Source organism: Epinephelus fuscoguttatus, linkage group LG9, assembly GCF_011397635.1.
Source record: "Epinephelus fuscoguttatus linkage group LG9, E.fuscoguttatus.final_Chr_v1".
Taxonomy (NCBI): Eukaryota; Metazoa; Chordata; class Actinopteri; order Perciformes; family Serranidae; genus Epinephelus; species Epinephelus fuscoguttatus.
In genome coordinates, this window is record NC_064760.1 from 3,717,639 (window position 1) to 3,733,342 (window position 15,704).

Consider the following 15,704-nt stretch of genomic DNA (forward strand, 5'->3'; position numbering starts at 1 on the left):
GCTGTACTGGAAACAAATTCCACCAGCCTGGTCATTTAAAAGAATCAGAATCAGAATTTTACAAGTTGTTGACTGCGACCGCCGCTCCTCCTCTTCCTCTAACGAGAAAACGATGCCGCAGCAATTAATCTCATCTTTTCTTCTCTGAACTTTTCCAACAATGAACAATACTGATGGATGGTTTAGCGGAGCAGGAGCAATGGCCTGTTCACCAATGATGAAGCTGCTTTCGTGAACGTGTCCTGGAGGAGATGCTCTCAGATCATTTCAGCTGAAACTGGAGTTTTAATCTAGGGTGCGATGCGTTCCTCTGTCTTTGTCATCATTATGTGGTGAAGGGTTGTAATGAGTTTCCCTCTCTGCTGGAGATCTCCTACATTACCTAGAATGCCACTCAGTGTTGGTCTGAAAACAGCGAGAGAAAAAGTTGAGTGCAGTTCGTGTGGTACGAATGTGAAGCTCTCAGACTGATTATTAGTTTGTATTTACAGATATTTCTCAATTATTCATACACCAGCAAAGATGAGAGAATATTGTCTTTGTGTCTCTGAGACACAGGAAGCCTGTAGACACTGAACCTTAACGTGTTCTGCACGTGTGCTCCGTCTACTCCTCTGAAGGTTACTGCTGGACACTCGAATCAAACACACCACACTTGTCCTCAGACTGGACCGGCGCTGGACGATCTCTCATGAGGACAAATAAAGTGCTGAGTGTGTGTGAAAGGTGTGACTGAAACACTGTTGATTTTGCAGTGTGAAAACATGATGAAGTGTGAACAGACGGAGCTCCAACACATCAGAAAACACACACGCAGTATTTATTATTTGTGTATCAGTTATTCCCTGTGATCCAACTTGTTGTGTTTGGGAGCGACAACTGGTGACATCACACTGCTGCCACAGCCGCTGTATTCCCTGATGCTGAAACAGAAGCCGTATGTTGTTGTTATTGAGTCCATCTGAGGCCACTGCACAGTGACGTCGATGAATTTTATTATGATTATTTATTTATGTATTTTTTTTAATGGAGGAAAAAGAAAGCTTGGCAATTTTTACCAGCCCCCTCATCTCTTCATCCTGGCGCCCGGCCCGTCATCAGATATATATCTACCAAGTGTGAAGATGATCAGATGAACAGTTGAAGAGCAGACAGACAGAGACTCCCTCCATTTTAGTGAGTGTTAAAGACAATTTTCTGGAGGAGGTTTTCGTTATTTTAATGGAGGCTCTGAGGACTGAGGGTGTCATAAAGCATTTAATTAATATTGGGTTGTATAAATCAAACAGAGTTAAAGCTGCTGTCCTGTTTTCAGCCCCAGAGTAAGTGTCTCCAGCTCCCTCAGCTGTGTGCAAATCTTAAAGGGATAGTGCACCCAAAAATGAAAATTCAGCCATTATCTACTCACCCATATGCCGAGGGAGGCTCAGGTGAAGTTTTAGAGTCCTCACATCACTTGCAGAGATCCAAGGGGAGAGGAGGTAGCAACACAACTCCACCTAATGGAGGCTGACGGCGCCCCAGATTCAAACGTCCAAAAACACATAATTGAAACCACAAAATATCTCCATACTGCTCGTCCGTAGTGATCCAAGTGTCCTGAAGCCCCGACATAAAAAGTTGTTTGGAAAAACGTCATTTGAACTCTGTTTTTAGCCTCATTGTAGCTCTGACTGCCTCTCTGGGCACTGCGCTCACCTGTGTGCAACATGGGCACCACGTTCATGTGTGTTCACGTGCTTTTGCTGGTCCGCCGTGCAAGCGCGCACACGTTAGTGGGAGCACAGAGAGGCAGTCAGAGCTACAGGCTACAATGAGGCTAAAAACAGAGTTCAACTTTTTATGTCGGGGCTTCAGGACACTTGGATCACTACGGACGAGCAGTATGGAGATATTTTGTGGTTTCAATTGTGTGTTCTTGGACGTTTGAATCTGGGGCGCCGTCAGCCTCCATTAGGTGGAGTTGTGCTGCTACCTCCTCTCCCCTTGGATCTCTGCAAGTGATGTGAGGACTCTAAAACTTCACCTGAGCCTCCCTCGGCATATGGGTGAGTAGATAATGGCTGAATTTTCATTTTTGGGTGCACTATCCCTTTAAAGGCAGAGGTGGGGGACTTGAGTCACGTGACTTGACTCGATTCCGACTCCAGTCACAAATTTGAGGACTTGAGACTTGACTTTGACTTGGTTGTCATGACATAAGACAGATGACTTTAGAAAGATACAAACATTACAGTTTAGACATTGACAAGTTAATTCACAGCTGTGGAGGACCCGCCGGCTGATATTCGTGCCCACTTCTTCATACCTCGTACCTGCAGCTCTCCTCAGCGGAATGGCAGTAAATACAGCTTCACCATGTGCTTTTGTTCGTTTCTGTCTGTGTCATACATGTGAGTTAAGTTTTCAATAACTCATTCAGTAGTGAACGTGCTTTGCGACAAGCTCGGGCCGTTACACACACACAGTCACCACTGTGAGAGCTGATACATGCGCTGCTAGCTTTCTATGCTCAGGCTCTCCTCTTATTTGTACCAGGTTTTGATGCTGCCACAGTGTGTAACCACTGTTCCTGCCTGCTGTCCCAACATACGTTCACTGTCTGTGAGTGTGTATGTGCGCATGCCGTGCGCATCCGTGATTTTTTTTTGGGCCTCCTGTTCCTCCTCGGCTCACGTTTGGGGATTTTAACAGAACGTTATTATCTCACCTGCTAGACTATTTGTTTCAGAATAATGTTGTTAATGAATATCAAGTGTGACGAGCTCCTTTTACACTGCCAGATTTTCCGCGAATGTTGGGCTGTTTTGCCGGCAAGCTGCGAGCGTTTAGACATACAGAGCCGGATTTTCCGCCTCGTAGGGTAGACATATTGGCAGAACCCTTTTAGTTTAAACAGACTGAGGCGGCCTTCTGCCACAGGAGGGGCTGTTGATGACTTGTGGGAGGTGCTGTTGATGACGCCGCACGTGCGACCCACTGGCGGTGGATAAACAGGAAACAGCTGATAGTAGGAATTAGCGAGCAGCTAGTAGCAAGAGGGAAACACAAACCTGACAGACACTGTAAAGATGAGCAACTGGGGAGACAAGGAATTGTGCGCCCTCCTTGTCCTCGCAAACGAAGAGGCCATTAACCGTCAGATGACGGGGACGGTGAAGAACGGGCCAACTTATGAGAGAATCGCCGAAGGACTGACCAGCCGCGGCTTCCCTCCCACGTCACTGTTTACGTCACACGCTGAGCTACACGTTTTGTTACTTGCTCACGCCCCCCATTGCCCCGAAAAAGGCACATTCTGTATAAACAAAAGTAGGTAGGCGGCATTTTGCTGCACTCCCCGATTTTGTTTTTATACTGCCAATGCTGAAAAAAGACTGATTGGGCTTTCCTGCAAATTTGCACAATTCCTGTCTAAAAAGGGCTAGTGTTTTTGAGTTTGAAATCCAGTCTGTTAAATGTAAAGAAAATTACAAAATTTCCAGCATCTGGAGGTTTTCAGGGCCAAATGTTAAAGAACAAATTGGTAGAAGGAATACTTGTCTGCATGAGTGTCACTTAACTGTTTTCTGATGTTGATGTGGACTAAAACTGTGGTCAGTAGCAGCTGTGGTGTGATCGCCTCTCCACACCCAACAGTGTCACACATGCACGCTGATTCAGTGAATAATATGGAGCTAATGCTGCACTGCTTTCTATCACTGGTTACATTTAGTGAAGTGAGACTCAGCTTTTCTCAGTTTGTTAGTTCAGACTCTATAAAACATCAGACTGTTGGTGAACTCAGTGTTATTATATAAAGTTATACAGTCTGAAGTTCATCACAGAAGAACGTATAAATGGCACTAATGTCACCTCCAGCTGCAGGACAGTGTTGGACAAAGACAAAAAGAACTTTTTTGCACCAATAATTTATTACCGCCCCCCCACGTCAAGTATAAATCCAATGGCAATGGCATCGGTACACATAAAATGGCCGCCACTCTGACCATCCTGCTGTGCTGATTTGAATGGGAATGTCTGAACTACAGTCATTCTACTTCTGTGATATTAATCATCTGAATCTGTAAAGTAACCAAAGACAAACATTTCCCTCTGAGATGGAGGAGGAGGACAGAACAGCAGTAAAGGGAAACAGTAAAGCACTACCTGAGTAAATACAAACTCTTTTACGTGGTGTGATGTGCTGAATATTTTGGTGTGTTTGTTTTTTAGCTGCTTCCAAACTTCAGAAGAACTCTGTGAGAGTTTCTGCAGCAGATTACAGAAACATGAGTCACCAGGAACAGTTAGATAACTAACATACGAGCTGCGAGCTGAAACAACAGAACTGAACCTTCAGCTGTGGCTCAGTTGGAACAACATTGGAAAACTGTTTTGTTTCTGAATAAGACTCCTGCAGTATGTGGCTTTAAAGATTGTGCACTCTGTTGTCTTACATATGAGCTCTGTCTTTTAGTCAAACTGAGCCCTTCAGTGTCTCTAATTATCTCCAGTGTGAAACACCTCTGTCCCAAACACAGGTCCTGACTCTGACTGGTACTGAAGTCTGATGTGTTTGGACTAATAAGATGTTACTGGGTGCTGTTTGACCACTTAATTTCCTTCTTTTTATTTTTGCATTTAGTTGCACACTGACACATTTCAGTAGACTGTCACTTCGTCTTCTGTCCAGTCTAAGCTCACCACACACTCAGAGTTTATATGTCATGTAGAGCTGCTACATAAAAAACACAACCAGGAAACACGTTTAGCATTTCTTCAGGTGGGTCAAATGAATACCCTGCCTCAATATCCAAGTCGGCAAATACACTGTACAAAATGTCCTCGCCCATAATCCTCTGAATTCATAATGAATTCTGCCATTTTGGTGAACACACAGCCAGTTTGTGATGCGTAACAAGAGGGGAGATTTGTTTTTGGATGCATCCAGAGCACGGCCCCTGGATACCCAGAGATGGAGATTAGAAAAACATGCCAAAATAGCTTGTAGGTCTTCTGAGCACCGCTGACATCACCAGTTCTCAGAAGCAGGTTTTGAAGCAGCTCCTAAAGACACAAAGAGCACTATAAAAAACATTGTTTTATGTCACACTATAGCCCAAATTTGGATGGATGGAACTGATATTAAAAAATGGCAAAGTTATAATGAAGCAGCAACCTCCAGGCTGAAAAGTAAAGCCACAAACTGCAGTTCTTCTAATGGCCACTTGGGGCTGGCTCCAAAACAGAGTCAATCCTCATAGACCTCCATGTTAACGTGTCCAACTTTACAGCCGAAATAAACATGTTTACAGCCTGGTTCAAAAAAACAGTTTGGTCTGTATAGTTAATGCCGGCATTCATGATTTTTTATAAAACTCAGCTGTTTACATTTTATTAAGGTTTAAAGTTACGCTTATTTAAGGGTGGCAGCTTCGAGTGACAGGCGCTCTGTGAGGAGTCACCACCCCTCGCTCCTCCACAGCTCCACCCTTTCATCCAAATATGGTCACCTCTGGCTCCAAAAAACCAAGAGGACGATGGCTGAAATGCCGAACTCGAGGCCTCAAAGCAGGAGTCCGTATACTAATGGCTGACGTCACGGTAGCTACGTCCATTATTTTAAACAGTCTGCTCTTAAAACTATAGAATCAGAATCCAGTTTATTGCCAGGTAGGTTTATACAGACAAGTCATTTGCTTCAATGTGTTGGTGCAAACACAAGAAATATTAACACAGAAAACCTCACAATGAAAGATATTTTAAAATGCTATTTAAAAATTATCACTAATGTAACTTCAAGATGAGAAAGCAAGGCAGAAATGTGCAAAAATATATTCTTGGGAACGTGCAAAGGTTCACAGTATTAAGAATGTGTGTTAATGTGTTGTGTGTAGACGTTAATGTGAAGATGTTAACGGGCAGAATTACGAAGTCAGTCTGTTTTCTGTGCTCTCATCATAAACACGATGTTATTCCAAGTGTGTGTTTCGGTGTGTTTCTCTGTGGATTGTTTGCTTTGATTCCTCGTGTTGTTGGCATGACGTGGTCGTGGTGAGCAGCGGGCAGCACCTGTCCTGTCTGTTTGCTCAGTGTGTGTTTGCTCAGTGATAAATGAGGCTGGTAATGACACTCTGACAATGAGTGCATTAGTGTTACACCATCAGCAGCCTGCAGCATCAACAGACAGACAGGCAGCGGCGCCGGCTGCTCTGACAGACGACATCCATGGACATATATGTGGACGCCGCATTGACTGTGTCAGCCCCTTGCAGGGATACGTCAGCGGCACCGCCATGTTGGGGAGTGCAAGACCGGCCTGTGAACAAATGACAGTAATGAGGGGAGCTGCGGTTCTTCTGGATAAAAAGCACTTTAATGTTTATATTCCTCAACTGTTTGCTGTGAGTCTTTTTCATATTCAAGGGTTTATGATCTACGTGTAGTAGGAAAAAAAAGTTCTGTCTCCACTTAAGTACAGACGTCTGGACGTTCTGTAGAGTTATCAAAGAATGAGTCCTCAAACCCTGAAATGAGTTAATGCTTCAGGACTCTTGGTTCACTCGTCTTGAAGTCAGTGGGTTTATCGTTAGATGCCTGAAATAAGCTTGAGGGGCTTTCATGTTTTGTTCTACTAAATAAAATACGTCATTAAAAACTCTACTCGTAAATTTTGAAGCTTTCATGTGTCTTAAAAAAGGCATTGCTAACAAGTTGCTAAATGAGACTTATTCACAGCCGTGTTGTGGGGGCGATATTAAGTCATATGACCCTGGTGTAGTTTGTTTATAGCCTAGTGATTGCATTTAGGCTTCAAAAATTATGACAGCGGTGCTTATTTGTGAAGATTATCTTGCTGGACAAAACGTGTACGTATCACAAATGTTTGTTTGCCACAGAGCTTATTCTCTGCAATGAGCCAAATCCCAGTGGAAAAATCCCATATAGGCTTTTTGACGAGGGAATCAGGGTGATGCTAACTTCCATGATGGCCTACAGAAAAACATCATCCCTGGAGCACTCTACGGAGAAGTGTGTGTTCGGCTTACATGAACTAAAATACTTACGTGGTGTAAATTAATTCCTTGGCATTGAATGAATGGGTCCATGTCATTGGTTCGACATCCCATTAGTCTGACTGTCCGCGGTGCGGAACGGCTCGCGGTGGGCGTATGGTGCGCTGCGACCGGCTTGAGGCGGAGCAGGCTCACGGCACTTTCTTTTTCATTTTAACCCACACCATGATCTTTTCCTGACCCTAACCAAATGGTTTTTGTGCCTAAACCTAACCAGACCTTAACCACAGGGCATCATGATGATTTCGGAACGGACTTAGGAACAATGAGTTTAATATGGTCGGAACAATGGGATGTCGAACCAATGGGCAGTTCCCGAATGAATTTAAGGGTTGTGTCATACAGACACAGGTGTTCCTCCAATGGGGAAACACCAACATTCACGTCATCACTCACTCAAAAGCACTATTCAGACGGGATTAGTTTTACATGGGCACGTGGGGTAATGTCACTTTACCACAGGACGTCAGTAATATTAATGGCCAATTCGCACAGGATAAGAAATATCAGTAAAACTACCACAAGTGGGAGGGGTGAATCCATTCACGCACCGCCGTCCCCTCCTGTCATCATGTGCGTATGACGTTGCTTCCTGTGCGTACCACACTTGAACACACTTGGATCGTGTTCGTCGTAGGCCCACAGTACCTGAGGTTTCACACGGACTTGTATAACTGTGAAGTGCAAAACTGAGTGCTTCTTCAAGAGCCTCCATGCTTGAAAATCTGCGAAAAACCACTTATAAACAGGATATGACGAAATATCTACACACATATTTACTGCTGGTCTATTCGCACGGGATTAGTATCACCTGAGGTAATTGTCCGGGACCCTTTTACAGAAGGTAAAAGTCGTGGTAATCTTTACTGCATGGCACATTCGGACGGGACTAAATTCTCTGGTAATTAAAACTTTACCCCACGTAGCTATGTAAAACTAATCCCGTCCGAATAGGACTAAAGACAGACTTTTGCATTTATAGGTCTGGCTTCACCAAGAGCGCTGGGCTAGTAGCTCATCTGCGATGTGCCAAACTGTGTTGAAAAACACTGATTTGTAAACTGACACTGATTTATTTAGTGTTTTTGCTGGTTGAAATCATCTGGTCTGTTTGTTTTAGAGAGGAAGAGACCTCTGTGGATAATCCAGCTCCTGGTAAAAACCTCCTGAACGATGAAGGCATTCTAACCAGAAGTTTCCACTGGTTGCAGTCATCAATCCTCACCACTAGATGCCACAAAATCCACCCTAAATCTTACACACTGTACCTTTAAGATCTGATGAACAGTTAGTTGTTGTAAAGAAAAAAATCTCTGAAGGATTTTAGGATTTCAGTTTCAGGGTTGCTCTGTGTAATTCAGGAGTGTATTTATTGATTGGACAGAAGGTCGGGCTGCTGGTGCTGAAACCACAGGATGGATTCATTTCAAGTTGATGGGCTCATTTTTCAAACTTCAGATGCAGGAGCACTGAGCTGAAACATGCACACATGATTCCACTTTTAATGACCAAACTCAGTCAAACTGCAAAGTCAAATTTGAGAAAACACAGATTTGTAAGTGACACAAGTTTTGAGAGTGAAATCCTGATTTTTAGAGGACTTAAAGTTAAATATCTGTTCGTTCTGTTCTCCTTAAGACAAGGCACTCACATCAGTTTTAGCACTACAGCTAAATCTAGCCTCCTCGGCCCCTGAACGATGAGAGTGGCTCCAGTCCTGGCCTTACAATTTGGCTTGTTTCTTCTTTTATTGTGTCAGAGTTGTTGAAGTTACTGCTGCCTTTGGACCTGATGCTGGTTTGAATATCGCAGATTAGACTCTCTCCTGCTACTGTGTGTTTAGTAATGATGCACACAGACCTGCTGTGTCTCTGGTTTTCTTGCAGAGAATCAGTCGCCATATGCTTTGTGCTCTCTCTCTCTCTCTCTCTCTCTCTCTCTCTCTCTCTCTGCTGTCTTGGAGGAACAGAGCTGTGAGGTAATAGTGCGCAGGAGGGGGTGGTGATGGAGAGGGAGAGGGAGGGGGGATATAGGGCGGGCATCAGACGGAGGTTTGGCTGCAGACTGGTCGGTCGGGATCCCTTTCGCCACCTCGGTCGCTTCAGACGCATCAGGTTAGTGAAAAACGGAGCGCACCGTGCGCCCAAATGTGACAGAGAAGGTGTCGGGGAGGGGCGGCGGGATGCTCGGGTGTTGTCCGGGGTGATGTGTTTGTTTCTGTGAGGAGATGTTTCGGCTTTGTACTGCAGCTCGGAGGATTTCAGCGGTGTGAAGATGGAGATGAGAGTGAGATGCTGCGCACGGGTTTTAGGCGTCAACTGCTGCCGTGTGTGTAATGCGCGCATGTGTGCGTGTGAGTGTGTTTGTGCAGATATACACACACAGACGGTCAGCAGGCTGCAGGTAGCCTCTGTCAGCTTCACCTGGCTGCATGCTTTGATGCAACATGCGGAAACGGCCGCGCGCTGCGGATCGTACCCTCCTCTCCTCTCCTCTCCTCTCCTCTGTTATCTATCATTTCATCCAGGTGGAGGCGGACCTTGTTGCCTCTTTCACTGCCATACCTCTGCTGTAGGTGTGAGTGATGACACAGAGGGGAGGTGGAGGAGGTGGAAGGGGAAGCTGCAGCCGGTAATCACTGATGAGGATGAGGTAGTTCCCGCCTGGCCGGCTCCGCTCCTCCGCAGTGCCGTCACCAGCACCACCATCAGCACCACCACCACCAGCAGCAGCAGCAGCAGCAGCAGCAGCCTCTCTCGGCTGGTGTTGGATGGAGCGGAGCCTGAATTATTTATAGCTGCCGGTGCATTGATTAGCTTTATGTAACGCACCGAGTGTTTATGGGAGAGAGAGGGGCGGTGTGTGTGCGTTTGTGCACCAAGGAAATGAAAGGTGTGTGTGTCTGTACAGTGTTTCAGAGGTGGTGTGTGTGTGTGTGTGTGTGTGTGTGTGTGTGTGTGTGTGTGTGTGAGAGAGAACGGGTGAGAGACACAAGCGTCTTCCTGTAGCCAATCACAGACAGAGACTGAACCATAGTAACCTATAAAACAGCTTTATGGCTCAGTTAAAGGGAAATCCTGTAAAATAAGGAGCTTGTTTGTTGTTGTGGAGTTTTGGGAACATTTCCACTTCCTGTCAGACGTGCAGCCCACAGCGTGGCATCATGTTCAGATATTTCCATCAGCTTCAGTGCGGTGTTTCAGTGTGATATAAAACTTTAATGCTAAATGTCTGGAGTCTCATTTTGTAGCAGTGATCAGTCACACAGAGAGAAATCATCTCGGCCTGACTGTCCGGAGTTAAGGGAGTGTGTGTTTTTGGTTGCAGCTGTTTTGCATCTCTATGTCGATCCTTTGTGGTTGTTTTTCCTCTTTTTTTGTAGTTGTGAGTCAGTTTTGTGTCTTTGCATCTCTTTATGTTCACCTTGAGTCTCTTTGTAGTTGCTTTCTGTCTCTGTGTAGTTATTTTGTGTCCCCTTGTGGTTGTCTTTTCCCCTTTTTGTAGTTGTGAGTGTCTTTTTGTCTCTTTGCATCTCAATTGTGTCTCTTTGTGGTCATGTTGGATCTCATTGCAGCTTCTTTGTATCTCTTTGTAGTCCCTTTGTTTGTTTTTCCCCTTTAAGTAGTCATTGTGAGTCTCTGTCTCTTTGTGGTCATTTCTTTGTCTCTTTGCAGCTGTTTTGCATGTCTGTGTCGATCCTTTGTGGTTGTTTTTCCTCTTTTTTGTAGTTGTGAGTCAGTTTTGTGTCTTTGCATCTCTTTGTGGTCACCTTGAGTCTCTTTGTAGTTGCTTTCTGTCCCTTTGTGGTCATTTTATGCCTCTTTGCAGCAGTTTTACATCTCCTGGTAGTATTTTTGAGTCTCTGTAGTTGCTGTCTCTTTGTGGTCACCTTGAGTCTCTTTGTAGTTGCTTTCTGTCTCTTTGTGCTCATTTTATGCCTCTTTGCAGCTGTTTTACATCTCTTTGTGGTCATCTTGAGTCTCTGTAGTTCCCAGTTTAGGCGTTTGCATCTTCTTGTAGTTGCCTTTTGTCTCTTTGTAGTCCCTTTGTTTGTTTTCCCATTTTTTGTAGTTGTTTTGTGTCTCTTTGTGGTTGTTTTCCCCTTTAAGTAGTTGTTGTAGGTCTCTCTCTGTCTCTTTGTGGTCATTTCTTTGTCTCTTTGCAGCTGTTTTGCATCTCTCTGTCAATCCGTTGTGGTTGTTTTTCCTCTTTTTTTGTAGTTGTGAGTCAGTTTTGTGTCTTTGCATCTCTTTGTGGTCACCTTGAGTCTCTTTGTAGTTGCTTTCTGTCCCTTTGTAGTCATTTTATGCCTCTTTGCAGCAGTTTTGGTGCTCCAGCAGAGACGACATGTGGAGACCATCGGAGCTGTGATTGGTCAGCTCAGACCGCTCGTGTTAGTTGTTGAGAGTGAAGACAGCGTGAAGGAAACTGAAGAAAGTTTCTGTCCTCTGCAGAGACGCACGTCTTGCCCACTGTGATCACTGTTTTCTGTCACTGTGACTGAACACAAACTGAGCGATGGCATCAGTGACATATTCAGTCGTGAGACGAGGTGAGACAGAAGCCAAATACAAGTCTCTGTGTGTTTCCTCATTAGCATCAGGACTGTGCCATATCATATTCTGATACAAGCGATATTTTGACTTGTTGACATGTCGACGTCATACTGTTACTCACGGCAACAACAAGCATGGCTGAAAGCAAAATTATTAGCGACTCTGCGGTGGTTCCAAAAAGACGAGCAGCTTCAATAGTGTGGAATAAACTGTGGCGTCCTTACCACTCAGAGGGAACTCATTCAGCAGCTCCTCTGGCAGCAGCACAGCGTAATAATAGGAAAAACAGGACAAGATTATTACGATGACATCATGCATGTCGCGAAAGACAACCAGGGATTATTGGTCATGGACCAAGGTGTAGTCTGTGATGTCAGTCGACCAAGTCACAGAAAGATTTTATGACTCCACAGTCTCCTAATCTGACATAGTGACTGTTCGAATGGACAAAAATGTTCCGGCGTAAGAGAGACTTGGTGGCACGAAGGAACACATTCACAGGGTGGTAATTGTGGTTTGCACCAGGCTGTAAATATGTTTATTTCTGCTGGGCATTTTAACATGGAGGTCTGTGAAGATACACTCGCTCTTGGAGCCAGCCTCATGTGGCTGTTAGAGGAACTGCAGTTTTTGGCACTTCAGCGTTGACTTCTTTTGTTGCCGCTTGGTCATGACAACACAACATTCTGACTGATCACACTGCAATATCACAGCTACCAAACAGATCACATGTATTATGTGCTGCTGTTGTGGCGCTGACTTCAGTCTCACTGTGAGCGTGAGGAGAGTTTCTATTATCAGCTCTGCATCACTTCTCTGTTGTCAGTAGAAAACGTGTCTCAACAGATGAATAAACCTGGAGCTCTGAGAGCTTTGAGGATCCATCTGTCACCCTGCTGCTGGAAACACACCTCTGGTATACATGTGAGCTCTCAGTGCATCATCATCATCATCATCACCATCATCATCATGTGGTCAGTCAGTCTCTGGACAGACTCAGTGTTGCTCACAGCAAACATGGACAAAGTGTCAGAGGTGGCGTCTTATCTCAGAGTTTACTTTGCTGCAGCCAGATATTACTAATGTGATGACGGGGGCGGAGGTGAGGAGGGATGACCAAGTGAACAGGCCGAGACACCTGTCAATCAAACACAGTCACACCCAAAAATAGTCTTAAAGGCCCAGTCAGTGTTTGTGTCGTCCAGATGAGCTCAGTGACGTTTTGTTTCCTCTCAGATCAGTTTGAGAATGAGGGCAGGAAGATTTTCAGTGATATACCAGATTACATTTGCTTATCTACCAGGGCTGCTCCCAACTAAGAATTTTACTAGTCGACTAGTCTCCTGCATGTTTCTGATATGAATGTAATGATTAAATGATATATTTTGGTGGTTTGAGTTGAAGGTGTGAGAAAGAATAGTATCAGTAACATTGTTAACACTGTGCTACATTACAGAGAAATACAAACCGTACTAATGAACCTTCATTAATATAGGCCTATATTTTATCTCCAAGTGCACGTCACACACTGAGCGAGCCGCCTGTTAATGACGCTGTGGGCTAATGGGCATGTAGCTACTTCCATGTTTCAGATGATACGTCATGTTTGTAGTCGACCAATGAAGATGAGTTTACATATCACCTTGGGTTCGTCCTTCACCTTCTCAAAATGATCCCACACTTTGGATTTCCTGCCCGACATGTTATTAACTAGCCTGTGGAATAACCGCAGGTACCAGCCCTGGAGATTAACCTGACTCCTGTCTGACTGCTGAGCGTGGACACTTCCTGTGTCTGTCCTTTCACATTAAAGTCACACATGGTCCAGTCATACAGGTTTGGAGTTATTTTGACGAGGTGCAGCACCTGATAGAGTTTGTTTTTGTTTTTCTGCGACTAAGCAACCAATGAAATCTTGCCGACTAATGACCTTTCTGTTCGACTAACGTTTGCTCGACTGTTAGGGGGCAGCCCGACTTATGTATTTATTTATTCAACATATGCACATAATTGCAAATATTATGTTTCTTCTTCTTCTTGCTTTGTAGAAAACATTATGGCATATACATTTTATGTTTCTGAAAGTAACATCCTAGTTTATACAGTTTAATGTAGCACAGTGCTCTTATTTGTACATTTTACACACTTACAGACTCAACACAGTAAAGATATATAATATTTTATTCTTAATATCTTAAGTATCGGTGTTAAACACTGTAGCATAATGCACAGTTTATTTCTATTTAATGACTTTATATTTACATACTTCTATTTCATACTCTTATTCATACTTCTTAAAATTCTTTATTCTGTAACGAATCACAGTTTCCCCTCAAATCAATAAAGTATTTCTGATTCTGACATCAGAGGACCCCTCATCGTCATCTGTGAGGAAACCAGAAAAGAAAGTATCCACACACAAACCCATCCTGATGCTCTGGAGCTTATCATTAGCATGCTGATGAAGTGTGTGTTTGTGTGTGTGGAGATGATTTGGTCATGCGCTGACTCTGCAGGAGCCTCGCCACAGGAGCGATGTACGTCAGAGGGAATTCATGAAAGATGCATTATTTAAAACCTTCAATGAGGCTGCTCACAGTTCTTTGTTTAGACCCAATCTCTCGGTTTCCATGCTGTGAGACCTTTAAACGACTCTCACACACATTCAGAAAGTTTAGTCTGATAACGTGCAAACATTACATCTGCGTGTGAGAACAGATTGACGGTTTGATTAATTTATCACTGTTCAGTCTGCGCATGACCACATCAAAAATTCAAACTCTCATCTATTATCCAGAAATTATGACGTAAAGACCAGCGGGAAGAAAGAAGTTGCAAGGCATCATGGGAGAATGACTCTTCTGAGTGTTTCTAAATGTGAAGAAACTGTGATGTCTTCAGTTAACTTTTGTCCCACCAGCAGTCAAAGATATTTAACTCACAATAATACAGACGATTTCAAATGCTCGCTGTTTCCCTTGATAAATAACTGAAGCTGGATTGTCTTGGTAGATTTGTTGGTGATTCATTTTCTTTTGATCACCAGTCTGTTGTTCCTCTGTTGCTTTGTGCCAAAATGTCCTGCGTCAAACTGTGCTGGGACGACACAGGACAGTCCCATCAGTGGACAGGAAACCATAATAATAATAGTGGATATCAAAATTGATTGCAGTGTCATGTGGTAAAAATCAAAGACTGTAATAATAATGGACACAGCAAACATGATGTCACCCGGTGGTTTGTGGACTGCTGTTTTGAAGCCTCAAGTTCGGCATTTTGGCCATCGCCATCTTGGTGTATTGTATCCAAAAGTGATTGTATTTGGACTAGAGCTGTGAAGGAATGTGGGGTGAATCTAACTCAAAGTGGCCCCACCCTAAAATCTGCATAACTTTAAGCCTAAATAAAATGTACACAGGTGAGTGGTATGACAATTCAGCCCCAGTGCAGTTGTCATGCATCATTGAATTAGCTATAGAGGACAAAACCGCTTTTTGTACTAGGCTGTAAACTTGTTTATTCCTGCTGTAAAGTTGGACATTTTAACATGGAGGTCTGTGGAGACTGACTCGCTCTTGGAGCCAGCCTCATGTGGCTGTCAAGCCTAGTTCACATTACACGATTTTCACCACGATTTTGACGTCGCAGAGGATCTTGAGAGCCACCTCGGGTCGGAGATGAGTCTGCAGATAGTCTGCCACGACGAGTCCTCATGTGTGAACAAGCCTACGAGCAAGTCGCCCCCCAGATATCCAGTCTGTGACTGGGACTGGATATCTGGCATGCTAGAAAACTGGAGAAGTGTGACACAACTGACAAAGAGCATCAGCCAATGAGAGCAGGGATACGTCCCACGTCAGCACGCAGGAGGACGGAAGAAATGTGAGGAGGACAAGCCACAGGGTTGCCAGGTCCGCTTATTAGCCGCGACTTTGGGCTTGTTTCTAAAGTGGAGTTGCTTATTTGGGCTTATTCTCTTAACGTCACCTTCCTCTATATATATATCCATCGCTTCTTTTGGGCTTGTTTCCATAGCCCTGGTTGCTTGTTTCTCTCCCAAGATCTGGCAACACTGACAAGCCAGCAAGCA

The 15,704-nt window shown here is 44.2% G+C and overlaps 1 protein-coding gene across 1 annotated transcript in view; it reads left to right on the top strand.

Moving 5' to 3' along the window:
- The first annotated feature begins 9,076 nt into the window (after nt 1-9,076).
- Nucleotides 9,077-15,704, top strand: part of LOC125894824 (complexin-2) — a 60,630-nt gene continuing 54,002 nt past the window's right edge. The window contains exon 1 of the mRNA XM_049586464.1: nt 9,077-9,172. The gene's annotated coding sequence lies outside the window, so the exon portion shown is untranslated. The remainder of the gene's footprint in view (nt 9,173-15,704) is intronic.